At 36.1% G+C, this 27,955-nt stretch overlaps 2 long non-coding RNA genes across 9 annotated transcripts in view; one reads left to right on the top strand and one right to left on the bottom strand.

Annotated features, from left to right (window-relative positions):
* LOC139592345 (uncharacterized) overlaps positions 1–27,955 on the bottom strand; it is a 98,187-nt gene that overhangs the window by 45,078 nt on the left and 25,154 nt on the right. For 7 of the 8 annotated variants that reach the window (XR_011679972.1, XR_011679973.1, XR_011679974.1 and 4 more), the window contains 4 exons: positions 21,666–21,753; positions 18,865–18,970; positions 11,425–11,476; positions 5,224–5,357 (listed from right to left, as the gene is read on the bottom strand). This is a non-coding gene — a long non-coding RNA (uncharacterized lncRNA). Of the gene's footprint in view, positions 1–5,223; positions 5,358–11,424; positions 11,477–18,864; positions 18,971–20,564; positions 20,649–21,665; positions 21,754–27,955 lie in introns of all 8 variants that reach the window. The other variant, XR_011679976.1, reaches the window with a different exon arrangement.
* Positions 12–27,955, top strand: LOC139592347 (uncharacterized). The gene is made up of 2 exons (XR_011679978.1): positions 12–189; positions 23,623–27,955. It is a non-coding gene; the product is annotated as an uncharacterized lncRNA (long non-coding RNA).

The following is a 27,955-nucleotide window of genomic DNA, read 5'->3' as shown; positions in this document are numbered from 1 at the left end:
CTGGCCCAGAAGTGCATGGCTAAAGCCCTTACATAATTCTCTTCTTCAAGATGGCTGTATTGATTTTTCCTTCACTGCAGGGAAGCTGCTCCAGTGCAGTGCTTTTAAGACCATTTGTTATAAACCAAGACTCATTCACCCCTGTGGAAAATATTTCAGTATCTTTTGGAGAGACTTAAAACCAGAAAGGTAAGTTTTGGGAGTATGATGCTGTGGAACAGCATAAACTCTCTTGCATGATACAAAAACATCAAGCATTTTTTCTAGGAAGAATTGTGGCAATATCCATTGTAGTACTACTTTCTACATAAGCAGAAACATGAATTAAATGCATGGGGTTTTTTCCTTTTTTTTTTTTTTTTTTTTTTTGCTTGTTTTCGTTATTTATTTATCAATTTAAATAAAAATGCTATCAAAAAATAGTCATATGGAACCAGATCATAAAAAAAGCAATTTAGGTACTAATATTATTTTTTCTATTAACAAAAATGGTAAATTATATCTCGGTTTTTTTCCTGTTATTCATTACTTTCTGAAAATGTTCTTCATATTGTATCTTTTATTCTCTCATATTATCATATGGGCATCGTAATCTGTTCTGCAAATTGCATGCTCCACTGATTAATGTTCAGTATATTTGAACCAAATCACAGTTATGATACAGCTCTCCTGATAAAACTATATCTATATGTGTAAATAAGGCAAAGACCCCATCTACATGAGACTCAAAGGCTTTCTATGTAAAGAAGTTAGATATAAATAAGATTATATTTAATTTTCTTCAGCTCCTGAGATAATCTACAAACTAGTCTGCTGTGTGCTGTGCAGCTAAATATTCAGATTATTTAGGATCTCTATTATTCCATTCCTGGTCTATTTTTATGTATACACAGAGTACTTTGTCTCAAAAGTGCAAATATATGCAGTGCTATTTTACTGTTCTGAAACCTCTGTTTATATATTCCAAGCTAGCTGGAACTTTTTCAAGGACCTTCATTATCTCAGACATTTTGAGAATATTTTGAAAGCTTGAATAAATTGCCTAACCACCAAATGCCTGGGGTAGCTAGGCAGTGTCTGAAGACTTAGTGAATTGAGTGACTCTTAAATTAGACATTTGCATGGTTATTTTTAATTAATCACCGTATAAAACGTAATTAGCATGCACCACTTATCATTTGAATAGCAGTTGGCAATTTTTTATTTTGTAAATTCTTCATAGAGCACAGAGTTCAGGAGAAAAGAGGGAATCCCAGAGGCTGATGTCAGGAATAATCGGGGTGATTTAGTTGGCTGATGTCCAGGATATAACATGCAGTATATTTCACTCTTTATTGGTCAGGGTTTTTTAACTTGGACATACACAACTATCCACACTTGTCATAGCTTCTCTTTGTTTTGGAGCAGTAACGTTCTTGCTAAAAAAATAACTGTGAGACTTGCAGAGAATCTCATTCTCAAGTGCTGTGGGGCTGGATGCTGGCTGTAAAGCCATCAGGTAGTACAGGTGAAGGGTCCCTGCTGTCTTCAACAAACATTTGTTTGTGCTGGTATGAATGAAAATGCCTAATGCTGATTTAGAGTGGACTGAAGAACACACAAGAAGAGCTGTAAGGCAGGGAGCATCCCTAGATGAACACTGGGAAGCCAATTTCTTCCTGTCTGGAGGCAGCCCGCCCTTAGCTAGGATTCAGAGGTACGGATCCATCCTAACAAAGAAAGGAATTGATATCAAAAGCTGGTGCACACCCCCAGCATCTCCTAAGACAACAGCTCTCCCTGCCATGGTGCCTAGAGATGGGAAGCACTTTCAGAATCACACAGATGCACTTTCAAAGGCCACACAGAGAACATGATCTGTGCATGCTTGAACAAGTCCATTGCCTGCAGTTACAAGAGATTGGTTGTCTGGTCCTGCAGCACACTGATTGTCTGGGCTCATTAACATCTGTTCTTGATGACATGGCTCAAAAAGGCACTTTGTATTTGTTCTGGAATTGGTAAAGTTTGGAATAATGCAAACTGATTTCTCAGAGACTGTGTTTTCATTCTATCTACCTCGGTAGACATGAAGGTAAGACCACACCTGGCATCTACAGCTCAGTCTTGTGCTCTGGCCAAGACAGATTACTGCTACTAAAGTGAAAAATGTCTTGGGATTTTGCTTTCTTGCAGCTAAGTACACAAATCTATTAAAGGTGACTTGGGCACTAATTTTAAGTTGATCATGTTTCCAGAAGATCAGCTAAACACAAATATGAAAAAAGCAGGATAAGCTGACAGCATTCTCTTGCACAGAGGACCTTTTCCCTGTGAGCCACACGACAGCATATGGACTGCATCCTTCACACCATGCATCACCAGTGTGCACTGCACTCAAGAGGGTGCTCCAGAAATTTCATTTCCAATAGAAAGATTTTTATCTTTAGAAAAGGTTTGAAGAATTGCCTAATTTGAGGATGAGTTAATTACTACATTGCATTTAACACTGGCCAAATTATAGAAATAAGCTGAAAAATCTTTCTGAAAGCCAGCTCTCAGTCTATTCTGCACCCAAACAATAGAGAATTATTACTCTTTTGGATTTATACCACTCCTACCTAAGCTTTAGGAGGCTGATTTAAAATAAGACTTCAGCATCTGAAGCACAACTTAGACAGAAGATGGAGACATAAGTCAGAATTTATAGTTCTAGAAGTCCCTGTTTATCTACCTCAGCACACTTAGAACACTTCATCATTACTGCCTCCACTTCTTTATCCCAGTAGGTTCTCAGGAACTGAAAGTTTTTCTTTGGTGTATTTCCATAAAACCTCCATCCTGACACTGCTGAGCAGACAGACCACATGACCTCCCTCCTAAACCTAATACCATATTAAAAATTGTTTCTTTTTTTTCCTGCCCCTGTGATTCTTACCACTTGAAAATTTTCATAGAATGCCTTCAGAATAAAGCTACCCATAAAGTCATGCTAGAGGTCTCTTAATTCTTCTAAATATTGCATAGAAAAATATCATCAAGAACCTTCATGTAGCAACTCAATTGTTAGAGCATCTAAAAATGGAACAAAAAAGAATAAGTACAGCTATAGTAAAAAAAGAAAAAAAAGAACTTACCTGTGAAGGGAAGCTCTAGGTGCCAAGATTATTTATATATTTTCATGAAACATTAACTGGGTAAAACACGTAAATAGACTACAGACATACACACTAGACTTCTCACAGTAATCAGCTACAATTGATATCACAGAATTGCAATTACTGGGTTGTTTGGTTCATCCCTCCCCCTTTCCCTGTCTTTAATGTTCCTTTTTAAAGGAGAACTATCAACAAAGCACTCCACATCAGAGTTCCAAAGTAGAGAAAATTAAAACTTTGAGCCTACTCTGATAGGTAGGTCTGATAGGTATGCTCTAAAGAGGGAGTGAATATAATATATTCTCTTTACTGAAAAGTCCTTCACAGGTTTTGGTTTCCACTCAGGAGGTCAATGACTTAAAAGCAAGGCACTAGCATTATTTTGTAACAATACCTAACTCTCTTTTTTGATTTAGCCCTATTTTTTTTAAAGTTTGTTATATTCACAACCATAAAAATTAAAAATAAAATCCCTCCATGGTAATATCTAGCTAAATCAACTAGAATAAACCAAATAGTCGAATCTTGAAAACTGCTTGCTCCTAATCACCCTTTTTCCCAGGAGACTCACCTACACATAGCAACATGCTCCAAGCAGGAAGGAATTGCTAATGCCTCACCCAAATCTTGCAGGCAGTAAATGTTTTCCCCAAACCTGCACCCTTCCAGCAGGCAAGTGCTTCAGACTAATCTTTTCCTTTTCCCTATTGCTGTCCAGTGGGGATGCTTCCCAATTTTTTTTTTCCCAGCAAATGCTCCTCAACTTTTCATGGACACTTGAGAGTACAACATAGATATTATCCTAATAAAATGCCATTTTTTCTACTTCAGTAGGTGCAAATAAAATGCCTTTTTTCCCTATTGACACCCTTTAACATTCCACTTGTTTTAAGCTGCCTGTATGCTTGTAAACAGATAAGATTGCCGTAAATTGATCCACCTGACATCATTCTTTATGGTGTAGATAGTCAGGATAAAGAGAAGGCCAGGTTAATTACAAAGATGTGTTAATTACGTAATTAACACATCACAATTCTCTGTATCAGGTAGAAAGGAGGAGAACGATGATGGGGAATTGAGTGAAGTTATAGCAGAGATTGGTTTATGCAGCAGGAGAGCAGGGGCTGGCTTTGATGAGACACCACAGCTGAGTGTAAATGCACTCTGTCAAAACCTAAATCTCTAGCAGGCTGCATTAATTAGCTCATTCATCTGTCTTCTTGAGAATTCAAGGAGTAGAAGTAACTTAGCAGAAATAACTCAACATACTAACTTAGTCAGGAGTTTGCCTCAGCTTCTAGAAGCCTGGGTGAGTCTGGCCTTTCCTGAACCTCACTGAGATCTACATAGAAGAGGATTCTACTTTAAATTCTCATTCTCTACATCTTACAGTGAGCAGGAATGTAGGAAGGAATAACCTTAAATAAATTTGATTTCTCAGCCCCAGAGAGATGAATGCTTGGCTGCTATCGAAGACCTCTATCTTATGGGGCTTTTCCTTTTATTACATATCTCATAAGATATGAGATACCTTGTATCTCATATATTATGATATTTGTCTCTGAGTAGAAAATCAGTTTGGATCCAACATACCTGTAAGAAATGTACCTGTTTACTGATGATCAGTTTGATCCATACCCTCCAAACTATCCGTGAGTTTTTGCGACTTCAAGCTCACATTCCCAATACAAACCAAGGTACCAGAAAAAATCTAACCAGCATAAAATATGAGGCTTAAATGGAATTGAGGCATTTAGGGCATTTGTTTTGCATGTGAGTTTTAATTTCATGTCAGTCTTTTCCAGGCAAAGAAGACAACAATTTACAGAACTCTTCTGTGCAATTCAAAATATTTTTAATCTACCCACTGAATGAATTTTTAAATGCCATTTAACCTTTGAAATGCATAATGCCATCTGTCACTCATACTTTATGCTATCAAGAGATGCAAAATCACTTTCAGGCAATGAGGGTGAGGGGCTCAGCTGTCTTAAAAGGCATGTTCAGAAATACTGACCTTTTCTGAAATAGGGAGGGGAAATAAAAGCTGCGTATTAAAATCCCCCACTCTAAACCAATAGTTTACCTTTTTGGTAATTCGTCCACTCTCTTCTTCCAGTGTTCTAACTAAATGACTTGCAATTCAATATGTTGGTTTCTTCTCTGTTATAGGAATTTCTTTACTTATCAATTTCCAAGTGACTACTTTGTGTCATACCCCTACCAAAAAAAAAAAAAAAAAAAATCCATTATTGATAGTCTTGTCACTAAGCAAAAGTGAATTCAGGGAATTTTTTCATCTCCAGCCTTAGTCTTAATGTGTCTATAATTTCTCAGTTTCTCTATCACCAGCATCTATCACAGGCAGTGAAATTCCATTTTGCCATAAAAATTCTGTAAGCATTGAATCACACATTTGGTTGCTGTTGCCCTATAAATTAGCAATGTCAAATTCAATTCACTCTGATGATACAACTTTGTCCAATCATTCTTTTATTACTTTGAGTCTTTCTTCACTGTTAGGTTGTGACAGTAGAACAACCATACTTGTCTGCAAACCACATACTCAATATTCAACATTCTGAGTGTTACTTATGCAACCAGAACTAGGAAAGAAATAGCAAGGTCTCAGCACACAATTAAAATTATTAAAATTTTTGAGATATATAAAAAATGCATTGATATGTGCCGTGCAATACTTCTCAAACTTTTGCAGCATATGTTTATACTTGGTCTCTTTTATGAGGCTTAAAAATATGAAGTACATAGTGTATATCAAAACCCACTTGGTTTCTTTTAAGTAGAATACTCTTGACCTGTGCATAGTGAAGATATGCTGTAGTTTATAGGAGTTTTTTCTTCCCTATTTCTTTAATTTTATCTCTAATGAATTCTTTTCCCTATTATCTTCTTTCACACAAGTTACTTAACATTTTCATACTGCTGTCTCCGTGTCATGCTCAGGACTCATGGTTTATCTTCATTTCAGCAAAGTAGTTCCAGTGCCTCTGTAAAACTTAGCATGGATTTATACAGAGCTCTTTTTCATATTTTAAATCTTTGAAGATAAAGCTATTAGATTCTCAGTTTTGTAGTCCACAATTCTAAGCAAGGTCATAGATCTAGGCCTGTATAAAACAAAAATGTTATTTCTGCTACTGGATAGATAAGGTGTAAATCTGTGGTCATTATTAAAAGATGCAAATCTATTTGCACTCTAACTACACAAACATATTAAATGATGAACTGAGCAACATGAATCATTATTCTTCCATGTTGGCCTTTAAGAGTATTACTTTCACTTAGCTGTTTAAAATTTATGTCAGCTTTTCTAGGTTTATGTCTAGTTTATTTCTAGTTTTCATGATCATACCTTTTCCAAGACAAAATCTATGGCTCATCTTCAAGACTGTTTAACAGTTCCAGGAGTAATTAAAGCCATGGATTTTCACAGTTCTATCACTCTCTGGATTCCTACTTAGTTAAAGAAACATTATCATTACTGTTTTACTTTACAGTTTTTAGCTATCTAACTACATGATCTTGTTCGTTAGTTTGTCTTCAGTATTGAAGATATGGATAACACACAGATTTGGAAGTAAAGCCTCCAAGACCTATCAATTAAGTAACAATTATTTAAGTACATTAGATAAAGAACTGTCTTACATAAATTATGCCAAAAAGTCCCAGCACTGTAGTTGCATGATGATCTATTAATATTGCAAATATGCACTAATCTATCTCCATGGTAAGTATTCATACAGCAAGACACAGCGTAGCAGTTGTTAATCCAAAGGATTATGAGAACCAAATATTTCAACAGAAACCCAGAAAGACTCAGCAGTAGAAATCTGAAAGGAGGTGAGAAGCAGCAGCAAAAAAGGAAGATTGAGAAGTAGAGAAAAGGAGTCACGTTGGAGCAGAAATAAGTGGAAGCAGTCATGGAATAGCATTTTATAAAAGATTCTATAAAACGTGAAATTAAATTGGTCCAAGTTGTCATATCTGGCATTATTTTCTCTGTGTGATGGTAATGTACCAAATTTTTTTTCTACATTTACCAATTAGTAGAGGTTCAAAATTCTTTCAAAGAATTGATGAGTTTTAAAAATGAGATATAGCCTTAATTGTAGCCTTTATGAAGTAGATGGAAATAGTTGAATACATGTCCAACCTCAGAAGACACATTAACTGCAGAAAATATGGGAAATGTTATCTGAAATGGAGAAGTTTGCAAGAACAGAAACCACGTGAATGAAACTACAGAAAGCTGGTTTGTGTTGTTCAGTGCTTTTAAGAATTGACTTTCAAAATCAGACTTTCATTTTCTTATAGAGACACCATAAAGAGTATTGAGTCATTTTCTTACTTTTCACTAAAACAGCATTGTCATCATGAATCATAGAATCACAGAATATTCTGAGTTCGAAGGGACTCTCAAGGATCATTGGGTCCAACTCCTGCTCCTGCACAGGAGCACCCTAAGAATCACAACATGTTCCTGAGAGCATTTTCCAAACGCTTGAACTCTGTCAGGCTTGGTACTGTGACCACTTAGCTGGGGAGCCTGTTCCAGTGCCCAAACACCCTCTGGGTGAAAAACCTCTTCTTGATATCCTGAACCTCCCCTGTTCAGCATCACACATTTCCTTGGGTCTTGTCACTTGTCACCACAGAAAAGGGATCGGTGCCTGCCCCTCCTCTTCCCCTCACAAGGAAGTTGTAACTGCAATGAGGTCTCCCCTCCATCTCCTCTTCTGCAGCCTGAACAGAACAGGTGACCTCAGCTGCTGCTCATCCAGCTTCACCTCTAGACCTTTCACCATCCTCACTGTCCCCTCTGAACTCTCTCTAACAGCTTTATGTCTTTCCTATATTGTGGCGCACAGGACTCAAGGTGAGGCTGTGCCAGCACAGAGCACAGCAGAACAATCAGCTCCCTCGACCAGCTGGCAATGCTGTGCCTGACACATTCTAAATTTCAAAATGGTTTGCTGGTTTGCTGACATTATCGTTATTTACACAGAGACTCAGATTATTTTGGAAAATTCTTTTGCAACAGTTTTTGCAGATATTGACTTTGCTTTGCAAGAAAAGTATTTCATATTTCTTGAAGTAAGGTCATTCATGTGACAGGTGTTTAGTCAGAAAAGATAGAACCATGTAATCTCACTGTATAGATGTTTTACTTGTGTTTTACATAAAGTAAACAAAGAATGAAAGCAAGAAAATAATAACATTCTCATTTTGCAGGGAAAAGCTCTGAAGAACCACCTAGGTTCAAACTCTGTAAATAATTACCCTTTATTAGCTGAAGGTTCTTCCAATAAATGAAATCCAAAGTACGTTCATGGTAATGGAGAGAGTTATGGCACCTTGCTGTGGGAAATGTCCCAGTGCATTAATTAAGAAGAACCTTGCATCTACAAACAGTCCTGTGTTTTGATTTGTTTTTCTAAATACACTTTAATTATAAGCTACTAGCTTCACTGACAACAGTGAGGAGCCCAATAAAAAGATCTTGAAGAGCAGGTACACGGTGACATTTTATTACTGACACTTTGATAGCACTGTGTGTTAGGTGCTGCAAGATGTTTTAAAACAGAGAATTATAAACTGTAGTATTGATAAAACTGATGTATTAAAAAACCCTACTTTTTAAATGAAGTGATGGGCACAATCCTGCTTTCACTGAATTCAGAGGTGGTTCCTCAGCTGTACCATCTCTCCACCATATACTGCTCTAAAACATGATAAAAACGCTGAGCCCTGAATGTGCTGGAGAAAATGTCCTTTAAGCCATGGTGCCAGAGACACTTTTGGCCCACATCTCAAGAGTGTCTCTACTAGGCAAAACTGGTCATCCTGTGCAAAATTTTCCCTTCTGTGCTTCAACCTCAACACTCGCAAGAACTTCTGCTTTTTGACAGTTCAGTGATGCTAATGCCTCTGCTTTCTCTAGCCTCATTGAACAGTGATGACATAATGGATTTCATTTGGGCTTATATGAAGGACAGCACACACATGGAAAGTGAATGCCATTCCTAGATTTTGAGAAGTTTGCTTAGCTTGTCTCATCTTGTTTGTGCACATTTTCTGCAATATAAGGGCATTGGTTAGACCCCATGAAACAGTGAAAAATAAGCTCTTGTTGATGCTCCCGTGGAAAAGTATATAACTTGATAGGTATTTGAAATTTGGATTAATAAATGTCTTTAATGTGACATGTAATTGCCAAACTAAGGATAGCAATACCCCAAGTTACATTGCTGGTGTAATCTCTAATGACTTCTGAACAGGTAGATTTATAGACACATTCCATTTCCATCCAGTCAAAAGCTGTAATAGTGCACCAATCATCAACTGACATTTCAGTTCTGCCTGAGGACAGGGGATTTACAGAAATGGGCACAGGTCAGCATCTAGTAGCTTGTATATTAGGCAAGCAGTACATGAAGTCAGATTAAACAAAAGATTTTAACATAGAAGCACTTTTTACTTAAATATGCATGCTCGTCTGTGGTAATTTCCATAGTTTTTTTCTCATTGTATTACTTACTTGTGTTTAAAAAATCCCAAACAAACAAAAGAAAATGCAAATTCTCTAAGTATGTTTGGAGGACGATAAAGGCATTTCAAATAAAACTTTGAAAGCCTTCAGGGAGATGGTAGCTCAAAACAATCATTCACAGCAAAATGATTACTGCATGTAAGTCACATAAAACAATTGGGAAAAAAATAAAAATCAGTATATAAATGATAATTATTCTATTGATTAATTACTGTTTCATATACACTATTATACTAATCTTTTATTGTAAAATAGGAAATACTTGCAGTGCATTCCAAGTTTTCTTTAATTATAATAAGTGTCTGCTTTTGATTGAATGCCTAAAGCCTTTCAGGACCTCTGACAGTTTTGTCCCGGGTTGTTGCACAGAGACCTGTTTTTGTATGGAACACTAGAAATTTAGGAACTCTAAATTCTGATTTTTAGAATTTTCATTTTTGTTTGAAAGCTCAAAGGACTCCAAGCCTGAGACTTTAAAAAAACAAATATAGATAAGTCAAGCCATTCCTTCTTCCCTTTAGAGAGCATATAAAACATGTTTATCCCTTGGGAAGAGTATAAAAGCATATGTGAAGCTAGAGAAAACCCTTGGTGATTGGTTATTTGCCAGAAGTTTCTAATAGTATTTTGCAAACCTGTGGAGAATCATTCCTTCAAGACTTTTTGCTATCCTAGTCAGTTAGGTTTAGTTCTCCAAAGCTGTGCTAATTTTAATTCCTTCAACAGATACTGAAATGTATGTTTCCAGACAATGTGAAAAGCTATTTGGAAGTATTAATGGGTAGGCAGTAAGTTATTCAGCTCTTTCAGTATTAACAGATATGGATGTTTTAAAAAATTGTGCAGAATAGTTGTGATAATGTAAATATATTTGTATTTGGTATTATAATGTTAATATATAAGAAGCAATTTTCACTCTATTAACAGAAGTCATATTAACAGTAAGGGTCTTTCAGTTTTGCCTCTCTTCTGGAATTACCTATTATTGAAAAATAAACTAAACGTCTGTATTAGAGAACCAGCTGAATAAACACAGCTGAATTTAGAGTTCTAAACAGATTTTATTTCTTCATGATTGTCATTTTCTCCTCAGGGTTGGCATGTCACCTGTGTGCTATTGAACACAACACTAAGCACTTGATTGACACATGAGATTTTTCAAAGCCATCTCCAAACTCTGCCTTTCAAAAGGAAGTTTTCCTAACTGGATTTCTCATCTAAGTGACTGGTCTGCACCAGACAGGTGGGATGTGTAGTGGTTTACTTCAGGCTCCTGCTCCCTTGGATGCTTCCACTGACAGTGGAGTCACACTGTGGGATTCCTTTCTCCCAACAAGAATATCATAAGGCAGGAGTGAAGTCACTCATGTGGCACCACCCAGACGACTGGAATGCAGCTGAGAGGTCACTTGCAGCAGAGAACTTGTAGGTTTGGAATGGTTTTCCTGCTTCTCACAAGTGTTAACCTGGGATGAGAGAGGTTCTTCCTCTGCTCAAACCTCTCAAACGGAATGCTTAATTCAGGTTTCACAGTAGAGACAAGGAATTTAGAATAATCACCAGTCTTCCTTTTATATCTGGATTTTCTGGTAGATTAGAGTGCAATTATGGAGTTGGTGTTTGAGTTCAGGCCCCAACTTTTATGTAAAGAAGAGCTGCTTTTAGTTGACATATTCCATGCTTACATAAGCAAAAGAAATCCTGTGCAAGACATACCTGATTAGCCCTTTTGCAGCAGATGATGACAGGACTTGGTTCAGTTGTGATACTAAAAAAGAGTGAAAGGGAAATGTGAGAGATGAGGGTGACTATATAAATTACAACTTTTGGAAGATCCTTTGCCTTAACGTAATAATTTCCTACCAACAAAACACATGAAGCAATAAAAGACAATGCTAGGAACAAAATTTATCCAAAACCTCCAAGCAAGCTACACCACATCTTGTTACATTAAATTTACTTGTATTTTTTCATGGTTTATATTATGTTAATAAAAAGAATGTCTTTATTTTAATGTTCCACTGAAAAATGGAGTTTGAAATTACATAAATAGGTATACATTATTAGGAGGAGTTCTAAAGAATTTAAGGATTGTGCAGTGATCTATGAAGAGTTATAGACTAAAATTTTGTTCCATAACTCCTTCTCCATCTTAAAATTATCAGAAATGACCATGAAGGATCTGATGATAAAACATATTTGTGCTAATGCTGCTTTTCACATGATGGTTTACGGAGGCTTGGAAATCAACAGAGACTCATGAATTTGTGGTGTGAAAAGGAGCAGCCAAGTATTTTTACTCAATGAAATTCAAGTTTTAAACTCAAACTACAAGAAGCACTTAATCAAGTTACTGGCTGACATTCCATTAATCCTCCATGAGAAAATAAGAGCAGCTACCACCTCTTCAGAAAGACCTCAGCTAGGAAAACCACATGCAGCATTTTCTTTGGGACAAAATATTGGGCAAGAGATTCCACTGTCTTTTTAAAATTTGCAAAAAAATGACTAGAGTTTGGGTTTCAGCTCCCAAATATTTGCCTGCATGTATCAAATCTTTAACACTGCAGTATAAAAAACCATTGAAATTATTTTTATATTGTTAGTATAGCAAATGACCCCGTGCCAGGTCAGTGCAAATAAGGAAAATCTTGGCTGGTCTTGGCCTGGGAAAATATAAACTATGTCAAATAGATGCCTCTCAAGTGTGTGATAAAAATGCATCTTTGCTCCCTGCAGCAGTATGGTATCTGACCTAAGAGCAATAGAGAAGAGAGACCATATTGAATGCTTTCATTTCCCCATAAAATGCTGATCATGATAGTTCAGACATGCCAGATGGAAGTACTAGTGATAAATGGCGTTGATGCCTCAGGAGAAATGAGCTAGTAAAGTTATATTATGTTCAGTTGGGATTTTAAACATGTAATATATTTAAAACTGTTATTCTCCTGCAAAATCATACTCCTAATGATTCAGTGCCATATCACATATGGGGGAAAAAATTCCTGCCACATTTACTACTATGAAAAGCAGATTTTCCACATCACAACAAAACATCTCTACACACAGCAAATATAATACTTTTTAATACATATAAATCTATGCATGAAATGATGAACGAGTCTAGGAAAATATAAAAATGTTATTGCTCCTTTATTCCCTATGTATTACAATATATATCTGAGAACAGTGAGCTAACACAATTCTAAATTAGATAACCTCACATTTCTAACAGGCCTTTTGTTCTTTCCTAAAATTAATTAGGAATTTTGTACTAAACTCTGTCATTTGCAATAGGGGGTACAAGGCTGGTTTTAATTCCTAATTTGACCTGGATAGCAGTTTAACTCCTACTAGAAGATCTTTCAAGAAATTTTACTTATCTAGACATAATTTATGTCTTCTCCAGAAGCAACTCTATGGAATCTTCTCTTTGAATGTCAGAGAATTTTAGAGGGAGAAGGTAGATATTCTGTAAGTCAGTCTCTTTCAACAAAACCTAAGGACTCAGAAGGTTGCAGGTAACTTGCCAGAGCATCCCATACTCTAGTTGTATTCCAAGAACTTACTGTCAGTTGTCACTTTACTAGTGATATTCATTCTCCATTCATTCCTTCTTACTAAATTGCCTTCCACAAGCAGCATTCTCTTCATCTTCCATCACAGAGAGTTGAAACACCAGTGAAAAGAAAGGAAGTAACAACCAGCAGAGTTGTTAACAGAGGTATTGCTCAGCTGTTCATTTTAGACTAATAGTGAGAAACACCTTTTCCTAAATATCACCTTTTCCATGTGTGCTCATGGGTAGCTACCATTTTTTTTCATGTGTCTAGGTTAAGAACATGCTGAAAAAGCACATGACTAATTTGTTTTTGGAGAGGAGGCAGAATGCCTACAGGGAGACTGTTATATCCAAGTCAGTGAGGACCAATCGCACCTTTCTGGAAATCAGAGTGTTGATGGAAATGAGAAAACATATCCAGATAATACATACTTGAAAATGCCATGCATACTCACTATTCTTTCTAAAACAGAAAGAAATGAACAGATTTTAGAACCCAAATTATCTGTAAATCCTTGAAGAATAGAGGTGCAAGAAGAACTCTGATTTGCCATGCTTTTTGTGCGTATTGCTCAAACTTTTTGTCCTTTGGCAACTTGAAATTTAATTTCCTTTGTCTAACTCTTCTTATTTAATTTTATTAATTAAAAGGCAGTCAAATTTAGAAGAAGAAATATTACAGAGGTGTGTAAGAAAATAAGACAGTGAAAGTCTATCACGTAAAGATTAATTTGTCCAATTTCAAAATGTATATTACAATATTTTATAGCTGACAGGTGATCATGGGCAGATAGTCATTACAATTTATCACAGCAGGAAGTTGTTAAAATGACAATATGGGCAGGTATAAAATTATATGAAGGAAAAGTTATAGAAGATAATTTTGAAACTCTAACAAACTTGTCCTTTTAAAGTTTCAATCACCAAAAGAGCATGATCCAAATCTAATCTAAGTTTAGAAAGACAGAGTTGGATCAGAATTTCCTGTCTGGGGGCAGGGGGGGAATTATGCAGAAAAATTTCCATTGTTACTTCCTCCTATTAATCAAAATTTATGTTTCATTACACAGGAATTGTGTAAAAGTTTTTTCTTCTCCTTGTTTTGAATTTATTGGCTGCTATTCCAAGAAAGAGAGAATGGGTGTCAAACCCCAATTTATGCCTTTGCAAATTTCTCTCTGTCTCCACTTTTGCAACCCTATCATTTATCAAGAGTAGCCACATGTTATTTTTGTGTGGAAAAGGAATGTCCTTTGGCACTGATCAGCCTTGAGTGAAGTTTCATAGCAGTCTTATAAATTTCTCAATAGCAGGGCTTATAATGAAATTGCATAAAGTACTGTGACCTAGTCTGCTAGTTGGCACACTAGGCACTGCTGAATGGGGTCCTTGTTAGGAACTAACAAAAGGAGCTTGAAATTTTTCTTCCCTATTGCTGCTAGCACTGCTCATTGCTTCTACAGTTCTGGAATTAAAAGGTCCATGATTTCGGATATTATGGGCTTTTCTTTGGGCTTTCTGTGCTCCATTTGGTTACTGGGATCCATTGCAAGAGTAGGCCCTTAGATCATAAGATCACAAGCTGTTGGAGGAAGGATTGTATTGTACAATGGGGTACAATGTCTAGCCCAGAGGAACTGATCAGACACTCTAGAGATGCTGTCGCAATAGAAACACTAACAAATAGTGAAAGTGAAGTATCAGTTTTATGCTTTATGGTATGCAGAGTTAGCAGGGGTATTAAGCTCTTTCTGAGATCTAATTATTTTAATTTTTTTTCTCTGCATTCAAGACTGAAAATGTCTCTCTTAAAGGAGGTATATTCATAGAACCTAATGAAAAAGCTGTTTCTGTCAGGAGCACTTTAATAATGAAATACTGAAAGGAGGGAGAAAGTGCAACAAACATTCTAACCTTTCCTTTATTTTACTTCCTGAATTTTAAAATCATCTCCATGATCTGCAACTTTGAAACTAAACCAACCATTCAGGCAGGTGATGCTGGGTTTCAGACCACCACTACTTAATAAGCAAATGCTCGTTTTAATAATTTGTTTATATTTTAGCTTTCTATACAATCAATACAGAAGCCCTTCCAACCCTCACTTAAATTAAAGTGAGATTAAGCGAACCATGACTACTGACCACACTATAAAGCATTTCCTTAAGTTCAAGCATACATTATTCTCTATCTCAGGATAAGGAAAAGAGTAGTCTCACAGCAAAGCACAGTTCATTACCACGAAAGCTACAATCTAATTGTATTTAACTAAGCTTTCAAATTAGCTTGTTAGAGGCGACTGTTCTGTGCTATGTATGCAGAAACACAAAATATAACCTTTTCAATTGTAAAACAATATGCCTCAAGACGACACAGTCGTCAGGTAAAAAGTATTACCAATTTACATGCATCTTAAACCAAAACCTGTTTTGACGTGTATGTTGGTGTTTCTTAGCATTTCTATTCAGGTGCCAGCTGGTGAGTAATGAGATTCACACTAAGTAGCACCACCCACATAAAAACCATATGAGAGAACAGACAGGACATTCACAATTCATATGAATCCCTGTGGAAATTTCCAGGTAGGTGGGACCACTCAGCCAGATAAGGGGAGTTGGGCTGAATCTGAAAAGAGAAGTGAGTCCATCTGTGTTTGAAATGGATTCCAAAACACAGTCACAGCATTTTTAAATTCCTGTTACTTGAATGTATTCACTCAATCCTTAAAGCAGAATTTAGTTGCTGGAACCCAGAATGTCATTATGATGCTCAATACTGATGGGGTGAAATTTATTTGAGTACAGACCTGGAGAAAGTTCTCTAATACCTTATAATAAGCACCCTATTGAGAAAATAAGTGAAATATCTACAATGCTCTGCACTTCATGGGGAAAAATTCTGGCTTCTGCTGAAGCCAATGGCAAAACTTTCTTCTTTCAATGAAGAAATACCTCACCAGTGAGATAAAATACAGAGCGAATTTGCAAACCCTTAAGCAAGGATTAAGTAAATGTAAAGTCCTTTATAATCTTTGTACAATGAATGGATTTTGTATTTTTCCTCCATTTTCTGAAACACCCACAATTCACTCACTGAAAATGAAATGTAGGAATATAGATTTTTTAAAAAGTTTTTAAACATTACTATAATAATGTGTTTTTAAAAATGTAACATTTTGTCCCTCATTGTACCATTTGCATACTCACAAAGTCTAATTATAAATGTGCAATGGAACATAAAATGCCATGTGAAATAAGCAAGAGAAATTGATTTCATGTATTTTTAGCATATCTCACTCACCACTGTTCTACACAATATAAAAAGAAAAGCATTTTCAACCTTATTTGTCCAATTATAACAGATTGCAAAAGCATAATTACTGTTCAGAAACTTCCAATTTTGTCTACATGAAATTGAATGTCTCTTACAACAATATTGTATCCATGTAGGAGGTCTTGGTTTATTCATCTATTGTTATGAATAATAAGATTTTAATCGACTACTCAGGACTGCAGTCATGCTATGCTGGCATTGAAAATCATAGATGTCTAGTCCAGAGGCAGAAGTTATCCAGATGAATATTCATGAACTTAACTAAAATTCCAGTTAAAATTCAATTCCATCACTTTATTAATACTATCTGCTTATATTTAAAGTACTTCTGAGAACAACATCAAACATTATTATCTGAGAAAGACGATTAAGTAGCTTTTTATGTCCAAAATGTTCATGCATGACTGTAACATCCATATGTATAAGTTTAATACATTTCCTTCTGTCACTTTCATACATTATTTAACTGAACAAAATTCAATAAAACACAGACTCAATAGTTCACTTGTCAACATCAACTACAGTTTGCACAGGCTTTTCCAGCTAATCCATCTGAATGTAGTCCTTCTTTGCATTTCTTGAGTCAACTTATTGCATCTCAGTTTACCAGAATAAGCCAAAGTGTTTAAACATGAAAAACATGAATTTCACTTCTGTTTGCAGGTTTTTTCTCTACTGCTCATAAGACCTAATAGCCTGAATAAATTCTATGCAATCTCATCCAGTCGGTGTAGTGCTGTCTTTCCTTTTGGCCTCTCCAAGCCCCTAGAGAAAACGTTTTCTATTCATGCTGCCTTAAATAAGCAAGGAAAACAAGGGATTGGGGAGTACAAAACTAAGTTACTGAGTAAACTGAAAGCAAAGAATTCCTCCACAAGTTTTTTGTCTGTTCTTTTAGAAGAGACAGGGTGGCCTCAAGTTGCATCATCTTTCTTGGTGCAGTCCTACTATCAGAAAACCTGAACAAATCTCAAAAGTCATACTCAGGCTACTGTGACTGACACATGCAAAACATATCAAGGACTGCATATGCTTGAGGACTGAACCTTTATTTCCAAAAATCTGTTTTGTGAAACTGAATAAATTAGATGTTTGATTAAAGATAACATCAAGGAAAAGTACCAAGAGGCAAATTCTGAGTAACAAAAGGATTTTTTCCATGTGGTCAAATTAGAAGATGAGAGTACTTACATAATATAATTTTTGGAGTTCAGAGAGGATAAAGACAATCTAACTGTGTTGTCCCCCAAATCACTTTGCAATGATCAGCCTCTCCTTTGGAGAGATGGTAGATATGGAGATATCTTGCAAAATTACATGGAGATGTGCACAAATGAGAAGGGAAAATCCCTACTTACGCTTATTTCCTAGGCCTTTTATACATTTTGAAAAAAAAAACCCAAAAACCACAGAGTGCAATGGCAAGGTATAAAAATAGAAATCAACGTATATTTTAAATGAGATGCAAAAACCCACAATATGTAGGCCTTGGTCTTTTTTTGCCCCCTTTTTACCACTCCCTTTGTAGCTTTACTTGTTAGCCAGTTTTCTCCTATGTCCTTCTGTGCAGAACAGATATGCCTCTCTGATTGCTTGGAGGTTTAATGTTTCCAGCTTGGCAAGGAGAAATATGATTGTGACTCCTGAAGCAGGTATTTAAATACCTGATCAAAACGTTCAACAATAGATGTAATTAAATAGGCTCTAATTCTACTTATGTGATTCAACATAAAGGAAGGAGCTCTATTACTTAGTGTTTTTGTCATTGCTTGGAGAAATGACCTTAATTTATTGTAATTTCCAGCTGTAAGATTACCAAATTGATTTTGAACTTAAGTAGCCCTGTGGGTGCAGAGGCATTTACTGCCAGATTACATGAAGCACACTGATCACTTCCAATTATAAAAAACTTATTTTTATTAATAAATAAGTTTACAGTTTTGAATAAATAAGTCCTACAGTTTACTTTTCTGTTAGAATCATCTTACTTTTTTTTTAGGTCCACCAAATCTCAATCTTCCACCAAATAGCTAATCAAAGTATATTTACAAAAGAAAATACAAGTTATATAGTGTATACATAAAGGTATAATTTTGTGTACCATATGAATTAAGGCAAAATAAAGTAGAGGTTTGTGTGACTGGGCTGAATTTTGCACAGGATAACCAGGTTTATGCAACTGATCGTAAGAGAAATCTTTTAAAGTTTTTAATGACAATATGTTAAAAAAAAAAATTAAGTTTTATAACTCATCTTACCATAAAGAAGATCGTGCAGTCCAGCTCAAACTCCAAGCCATGTGTATCACAGTTCAAATGTTCATTAAATTTCCCAGCTTCAGTAGAATCTTCTGGTTACAGACAGCTATTTTATATGAAAAAGGTGTTATATACAAGGAAAAAGATAGTGTTTAAAATTACAGTGAACAAGCCACAGTGGATCAAAATAAGAGCCCTAACTCAGACTCAAGCCATGGAATAATTTCACAAAATTTGAAAGTTTAAAAACAAATTACAAATGGAAAATCACAGCAAGGTAGGTACGCACATTAAAAAATAACAAGCATGATCAGATTAAGGACATTTTGCGACTATAATCACTAATGACAAATCTCAGCAATGCTTTATGATGCCAAATTTGAGAACTTTAACAAGTCTTTTAATGTCATATATAATGCCTTTCCAATAAACTTAATCAAAATGCAAAATATATTTCTTTTTTCTTTATGTTACTCCTCTTCCCATTCTCCGTAAAGCTTTATGAGGGATCATCATTCTTGAGCTGGAAGAAGACCAGGTTATATACATTTGAGATCTGATGAAAAACTATCAATTTTTCACCTGCATATCATGTAAAAAAAATTAGCTGTCAGAAAATATCGCTACATTTCACCATGTTATACTGAACTCAATTTTTCAGACTAGTTCTGCTTGGTCTACAGAGATGGTACCAGAAATACTTCTGAACACCTTACAAAACACAATATTGGTCAGGACCCCCATGAAGAGTTTTTACTGGAGAGAGACCCAAAACAGTTACTAATTTTGGAATAGAGAAAGGGTATATGTGGATGCACACGTGCATGTGTCTTAGTATTTGTACTTAAAATACTTTCTCCCAGAGAATTTTAATTGGATGCTTTTCCTGTTCTTTATTAAAGTATGCACTTGCTGATATCTCATATATTTTTCATAGTGAATATGGTTAGGAAATTAGAAATCCAGAGGCAATGCCTGGAAGGGGATCTTTAACATTCAGACAGGATTCCTGCTCAAATTGGAGCGTTTGTCATGCTTATTGTGGTGATATCATAATCTGTGCACAAAATAACTAAATCTCATTCAGGGATGAGTGCAGTACACTCCTACAGAACTAAATGTGGTTCAAAGCTAGATTAAACTTCCACTGTGGTCCAAATACCTATTACGTTTCTTGTCACTTCTCTGTGTTTTTGTATAAAATACCTACAAGAAATTCGTATCTGTCACAAATAATTGCATTCTGATCCATCACTGGAGCCAACTGAAACCAATTCCACCCCTGATTAATGCAGAATGGCTTCTTTCTTTGTGTATACATAAGGAAAGATTAAATGTTCATTTATGATTGTTTCATTTTTTCACTGATAATATGATATATTTATTACTATGTTTTCCAAAGTGGCTGCACTGTAAGTTGTTTTCTTTTCTCAAAAATTCCAACGTCTGAATGAAATTCTTTACTTGTTTAGTGTTTTAGAAATATTGTGCTATTTAAAAATTTTTACTTCAACTGAATGGTCAAAGAATTTCATTAGTAGCTATTAATTTGGGATCCAAAATGTGTTGAATGCCTACATGAAAACTCCAGAATTTCCAGTACTTCCTCTCTACCTGTTAAGTTTGTCCCACTTCCTCGGTACTGAAACCATGACTCTTTTCACCACTTTCAGTATATTGAACATATATTGAAGCATTACCAATAATGGGGCTCTCAATGCATTTCTGAGCAAGTTGGAATTGTGACTGTCTGGGTGTCATCAGCTTGGATGCTTGAAAACATTCTGAAAAGATACATGACAGCAAAGCCTGCAAAATAACCTGACATAGTGAGGGGGAATCACAGAGTGAAGTTAAACCCTGTGCTATGCATTATGAGTTCACCGAGCACAAAGCCAGGCCATTTAGGACTAAAGGCCTACATAAAGCACTGAAAACATCTTTCATGACCCTAGGCAGACATGGAACTTGTCAGGCTCTGGAGTTCCTCTTGAGAGAAGCTGCATGAACTTGGGCTTCACTGCAGGTGCACCCATCACTCGCTGCCCTTTCTGGAGAAAATGGCTGTCTGACCACCAGAAGCATTTTCTGGGCTTTGTCTTACAGCCACTGCTTTCCTGAATCATAGCAATGGAAGAAAAGCAGAACATCCTGTTCAACCAAACTGCCATCCCTGACTTCCCACAGATGAATATATGTCACTTCAATCCTTGGCAGCTGATCACCAGCTGAGAAAGTGACATGACAAATAATAATAACTTAAACTTTATGGAACAGATCACTTTTCACAAGACCAGGTGTTTACCACAAAATATTTTTAGGTGTACTCACCTGCCAAAATCCACTCTCCTGAGGAAGGTAATATGAGATAACTAACTATCTGTGTCTATGTGCTGACTCTCATTGTTGATATTATCAGTGAGAGTTTATGTACACTCGAGTCAGCATGGCAATGTGATATTGATAGCATACTCTTTTCAGTAAAGCTACAGGCATGAGACTGAACCATTTTTATTTCAGTAGTTGGCAGTTCAAGTGTTCCTCTCCTAGTTTCACAGTCTAAAACACCTGGTACAATGCTTTGCTGTGTGATTTCTGAATTAAAACCAGCAATTAAAAGATCACTTTTACCAATACAGGATTCCCAAGTCTAATCACACTCCTGCAGCATTGCTGAGTTCCTACTATGTGAAGTTTGCTAGAATGCTTTCTGAACTAGGGACAGGAGAAGGTATGTGACATGCATGAGGACATCACAGAAAGGTTTGCACATTAGGCACATCAAATCCTTAGGCACCTACCTTAGCACACAGTGCACAGTGTGTAGGCAGCATCATCCTTTATTGTTCAAATTTTAATGCAAGACGTCATGAGATAATCCAGTTTTACCTGAAAGCAAATGAAGAAAAATAGACATTTCTATTAGACTCAGCTCTACCTGGATACTTCAAATGAAAGAGTATTTAAGACAACTAGATGGCAAGCAAAAAGAAAGGCGGTATTTCTGAAGGTTTTATTTCCACAGAGGGGAAAAAAAGACTGAAACAGAAACTTTTGTATGTGTTGTGTACAGAGTTGAAAAGAAAGAGTAAGAAGCCTGAAGCAGTTTGGAAGATTTTTCTCAGACACTCTGGGGAAAATTTCAAAAAATCCTATAGAAAAGGAAGGCGCATATTTTTACCAAAAAACCCCACCCAAAATATAAAGGCCAACCTCCCCAGCACCTGAAGTTTAACAGGATAGTAGAAACACTGCAGAATTTCTGAAATACTGAAGAAAGTTTTTACTTCAAGGACAAGTGAAAATAAGGGGCTTACTGAAATCCTGAGAGTAAAAGGATATCACTGAGCTCAGAAAATAAATAAATTCCTGAGAAGTGAACCCAGGGAAGAATTGCACAAGAATAAAGATCTGAACTGTAGTATATGAACCAGGAAATTATATCAGACAAAATTTTAAATTTAACTATTGCCACAAGAAACATTATACCCAGAAGCAGCCTGTGACCTCTTCATCAGCTGTGTTTTTTTAAAGCCAGGAGTGGGTGCAAAGGCATCCTCCAACCTGCTACTGTTTGCCAGCTAGGTAGAGAGGCCATTTGTATTCATATGTTGAATTCTGCCAGAAAGGAAAGTGACAATCCAGCTTAAAATATTCCTTGCCCATACTGAAAGAATGTGATGAATGTTTGCAAATGCTTCAAGCACTGTTTTATTGTAAGATTAAATGCCTCTTATTTGGATGCTTACTCTTTTTGAGAGTCATATCTGCTCACACTTAGCAAAATTATTCCTGTCAAGTCCAAGAGTTCCATTTTCTGTTGGACTTCTTTGATCTCATCAGCACCTCTTAAGTAAACTGCATTTCTTTTTGTTTTCATGCACTCCAAAGGCTCATTTTCAAAATTAGTTCCTTATACATAACTATTCATTAGGATTTCTGAATTACTTAGAGTAATCGACATTTTAGGAATAAAAGTATTCACCTATTAGAGAGGCATTTATTAGCACCCTATGCAGCAGTAGATTATAAAATTTACCATCATGTAACAACATTAAGGATCCAGAACACTCTCTGTAAGTGGTGCTGTCTTAAGGACTTCTAAAAAATGGTGTCTCTGAAACCCACAAAAACATTCCATCTAATCAGAGGGTCTTGGCTTTGGCCTGAAGTGGGAGGGGAAGGGAAGGGAAGAAGGGAAGGGAAGTCTTATGGATAAAATATAATGAGGAAGAAAAACAAAAATTATTTCATATCACAGGGTTCTCATCTGTTCCTGAAACACATATATGCATATAAAGTACAGAGATGGGTGTGAAAAAAAATCAATCCTTTTCTCATCTCTCTCTCTGTACAGACAAGTGGCTTCATGTACTTATTGGAATAGCCTTTACCACCCTCCTGCTCAAATGAGAGATCAGAGATAAGGCCATGACCCTTGGAGTCTGGCTCTATTTAATGCTTTGGAATCTCTTAGAGATCCAGCTTAGAGCAGTGAGTTTGGGATTGCATTGATGAATGTTTTGCACACAGTTTAAAAGGGATGAGCATTTTTGGACTGTGGCAAATTTCAATAATTCGTTAAAGCAAACACTGATCTAACAAGAAAGCTAAGAGCTACATGCCTTTTGAAAACTTTGAAACATTTAATTTACCTTGCTGCATTTTTGCCATTACCCTGGCAACAAGCTCTCTTACTGGATATGTACTACTTGACACCCAACCTTTGGTATAATTCTACATTTTCTTTTCATTTAGAGTTGGATTTCCCATAAATTACACACCAAAGGACTCCAAAGATGAAGAATTGAAGAAGAACAGGTGAATATTTGTCACAGTAATTTGTTGTCCTGATGACATTTGATCATGTAAGAAGTTGATTTCCATTTGGTGCAAGGGGCATTAGTGCTCAAAAACAGCCTGGAAGGGTTTCATTACCAAATCCATTACAGGAAAACTAGCATAGAGCAGAAATATTGTGAGGGCAGCACCATTCAGAAAATATAGCTTTATATAGCTTTTATATCTAATAACTGCTGAAGGACATGATTCTAAAGTGAATTGAAAGCACATGCAGTTTCCTGTATTTTGAATCCTTTCATTTGATGAAATATTTTGCAGGAATTTTTAATGTCCTTTAGGACCATTAGCAGGATTTTTTAATTATAAGTAGATCTTAAATCTGTCTCTGGACAGGGTAAACATTCTTTTTTCTATGAACAAGTTCACATCTAATTAGTTTACTGCATGTTTTCACTTTATTTTTCACTATAATTAATCCTGTACTTAATTTTTTCCATATCAGCACATTTCAGTGTTAAGCTGCTATTTATAATGAGTTTGAATTATGTCTTGATTTGGTTCCTTTCATTTATATGTGTGCTCCACATTCAAAACAATATTATGGTCATTCTGATTTTTCTTCTAATTTCTGGCACTGCTTCAAAACAACAATTTATAAAACACTAAAGGAATTACAGATTCTGAACTTAGGCAAATGATACTAAGGAAATACAATTATATATGCCAAGTGTCCAGTTGCCCATATAAGAAAGCCCTTACAGCATCCATCACTAATGGAAATGCCTCTTCCAAAGAGAAATCCTGCTCTTACTTGAAGACAGCTGGAGATTTCAGTGTGTGCCAAGCTAGTAATTTCTGACAGGCAGTTCTTTGCCTCTTCCACTAAAGTCATGCTGAAGGCTGTGTTTGAAATATCTTAGCACAGTTGTGTAAGCACTTGGATTCAGTAGGCAAATCCCCCACAAAGCTCAGAGAACAAGACTTAGAATTTTGCATTGACAGATTTAGTGTGAGTTTAATCTTCTGCAAAATACTTTCACTCGATTCAGAAGTTGGTTTGGTAGTATGTTGCAAAAAATTCTGTATATTTTTCTTTTTTTGTCCTAAGATAGTCTGGCAAGTATGATATAAAGATGATGAGCAGGAATTCTGACAAGGTCAGTAGAAAAGAAAAGCAAAGCAAGAGGTTCAAATGTACTGAGCAGGATCTCAGAATATGTAGTGCCTACGTTTTGTGCTATCTTTGCAAAAATACCTGCTGGGTGTTTTACTGGCTCAACTCAAGTCAGTGAAAGTTTTACCCTCAAGTATGCTGAAATCAGAAACCTCATCCTTGGCTTTATCATTCCAGACCTTACATTCAGCACAAAGCAGGCATTTAAAATGAAATTTCCTGAAAGGTGGTTGCAGTCAGGTGGGGGTTGGTCTCTTTGTCCAGGCAGCAACTAACAGAACCAGAGGACAAAGTCTTAAACTGCACCAAGGGAAATACAGCTTGGATATTAGGAAAAGGTTCTTATGGAAAGAGTGATAAAGTAATGGAATTGTCTGCCCAAGGAGGTGGTGGAGTCACCATCTCTGGACGTGTTTAAAAAAAGATTGGATGTGGAACTCAGTGCCATGGTTTAGTTGAGGTGCTAGGGCTGGGATGGACTCGATGATCTTGGAAGGTCTCTTCCAACCTTGTGATTGTGTGATTCTGTGAATCACATCACCAAACGTCATGCCAGCATCTGATAACTTTGTGAACACTAGGACAGTTGTCATTCATGTTTTTGGTCTGCCTTCTGCAGCTTCAGCTTCAACCACATTGACTTCCAGGTGTGTGAAGATCTGTCAAGTCACCTTTGTTTACTGTGTATGTGACAAATCCCGTGGTTCTTATAACTCCAACTAAATTCTGAAATCAATAGCATTTTCAGTTCATTTTCTCACAAGTATAATTATTAATATAAGACACAAATTTAATGGGAGCTGCTATCTAAGAACCATCATTTACATTTACTTGAATTCATTTTCTTGCTCACACCAAAACAAGACAACCACCAGTTATTCTTAATGCCATATGTACAAAACCTCTCCTGCACAGTTCCTGTGAAGCCTGTGGTTAAGTCAGGCTGTTGTACACAAGTGATCAGGTCCTTTTGTCAAACTGAAGCACTATTTCAATGCTGAAAGCAGATAATTTGACTTTATAAAAGGTAAAATCTCTGAGCTTTGTAGAAGCTTAGATCGACTCTTCCTAGATGTTTTCTTTATTGGCTTAGAAGGAGAGTTTTTGTTATTCTGAACCATAAATCACAGTCTTGCTTGAAGTAGACCTACTATTTTGGGGGAGTACAATAACACTCTGACATGCTAATTTATGGTTTTACATGTTGGCTCCATTGTCCACTGTTTAAGATAAGGCAACTCACCCTAAGGTTTTTTTTCTGTTCTCAGCAGAGAAATAAATCTGTAAATAAATCCAGAATGAATGCTAAAAGGAAACTGCTTGCACTATTAAGGTTTGAAATGTAGAAGCAAATACATGGAATTTACATTTTAGCAAACTTCCCCTAGAATCATGTTTATCAGGATTTATTTAAATCCTTTATATACTTTTTGGAAGGTATTCTGAAAGGCAAGAAATCTGATACTGAATGCCTGACATGAATATAATCAAACCTTATTTAATTAGGTAATTTTGTAATACATGAAAAAAACTGAAATGCCAAGAAAAAAGATAATAAAATAAAAAATGCCTTCCCCTCCGAGATGCAAACTTAATTTTATTATAATTTAGAGTTTTAATTCCTGTCCTGATGTGACATAAAACTTGGACAGAGGAGTGGATAGACACATTCAAAAGCACAGGTAATTTCTTTGCCTTGCTTGGGTGATCTATTCTGGCTGATATAATCCAGTGGACAGCAGCAGCATCCCAGTGAGCTCTGCCTAGTACAGATCACTCTCCCACTTTTGTGGTGTGATTTAAATGCCTCAGCCCTTGTATTCCTGCCTCCCCCCACTCCCAGTTTCAACGTTTGTACTTGATACACAGCCTTGGAAATTTTGTACTCTGCACTGATCTTCCCTGATGCAATGAAAACAAGAAGTATTTTTCTCCACTTAGGCCAAACTGTACTCTAATATCTGAAGAAAATAAGGATAGACAATCTTTAACAAGCATGGAAGAAACTGTGCCTGTTATTTCATGGCCAATAAGCTGCTCACAGAAAATAGGAGAGAAGTACTGGGTCAAAGATAATATGTTTAAGGTTTATCTGAACATGGCAACTCTGGCCAGCTCACTATCAGGAATTCAGAAAATATATCTGATTAATTATTAAAATTTATCTTAGATTAGATGGGAGATTTAGTCTTACCTGACATGAGAGTCCTCATGTTTATACACTACAGGGAGAAGGAGGGCGAGATACATCTATTATTTCTCTATTAGTTTTTAAATTCTCTGCTAGCTTTGCCAAATGGTTTCACTGTCACTAACACTGACATTAATTTCAGTAAATATTCTTCAAGTGCAAAGCTACATGATATGCAACTTATTTGCAATAACTCACTGATCTTTATTATAGCTGTCAGGTGATGCTGAAATTAGAGCAACACCAAAGACATTGCCAGAAGTCTCTGAATCTGATATTTTAATTCCTAATACATAACATGTATCTTCAGTATTTTGAGCCTACCATGGTATCAAATTTTGATCATTAAAAATAATTTTGACTATTAGTCTCATTCTACTATAAAGATGGAGTGAAAAATTCCAACTTTGTGCTAATTTTTCCAAATTGCTTGGTCTTCAGCCGAAAATGACAGCAGGTCTTTGATTGCCCACGCTTTTGCCTGTCTGCCATAAAAGGCATAATTTTTGAAACCTTCAAAGTCAACTTTCTTTTGAGCATCCAAGCAGCCATAACAGGACAAAGAATATCATCACCACACCAGTGAGCAGCTGAAGCTACCATCAGGTTTGTGTTTGCCTGTTGAAATACGACATAATCTATATAACATTTTGTAATACAGCCATGCTGTACACTTTTTGGAGTTTAAATCAGATGAATAAAGTGGGAAATTAGTAGCTTGGGGCTCAGATTTAGAGACAATAAATTTCATCAACATTTCTGATATGCATCCTGGAAGGACAAGGTGTTTTAATAAAAAAACTAGACCCTTGGATAGAATACAATATGATAAGAGAGATGAGCATTTCCATCTCTGATTCCCACTTCTGTTCTGAACCTATTCTTATTCCTTCAAAAAACCTCAACCAACCATCCAAAACAAA

The sequence above is a fragment of the Agelaius tricolor genome, unplaced genomic scaffold, assembly GCF_023055355.1.
Source record: "Agelaius tricolor isolate 1412-34295 unplaced genomic scaffold, bAgeTri1.0.p SCAF_8, whole genome shotgun sequence".
Classification (NCBI taxonomy): Eukaryota; Metazoa; Chordata; class Aves; order Passeriformes; family Icteridae; genus Agelaius; species Agelaius tricolor.
Note: the sequence above shows the minus strand (reverse complement) of the source record. Positions and strands in the feature narration are given on the sequence as shown.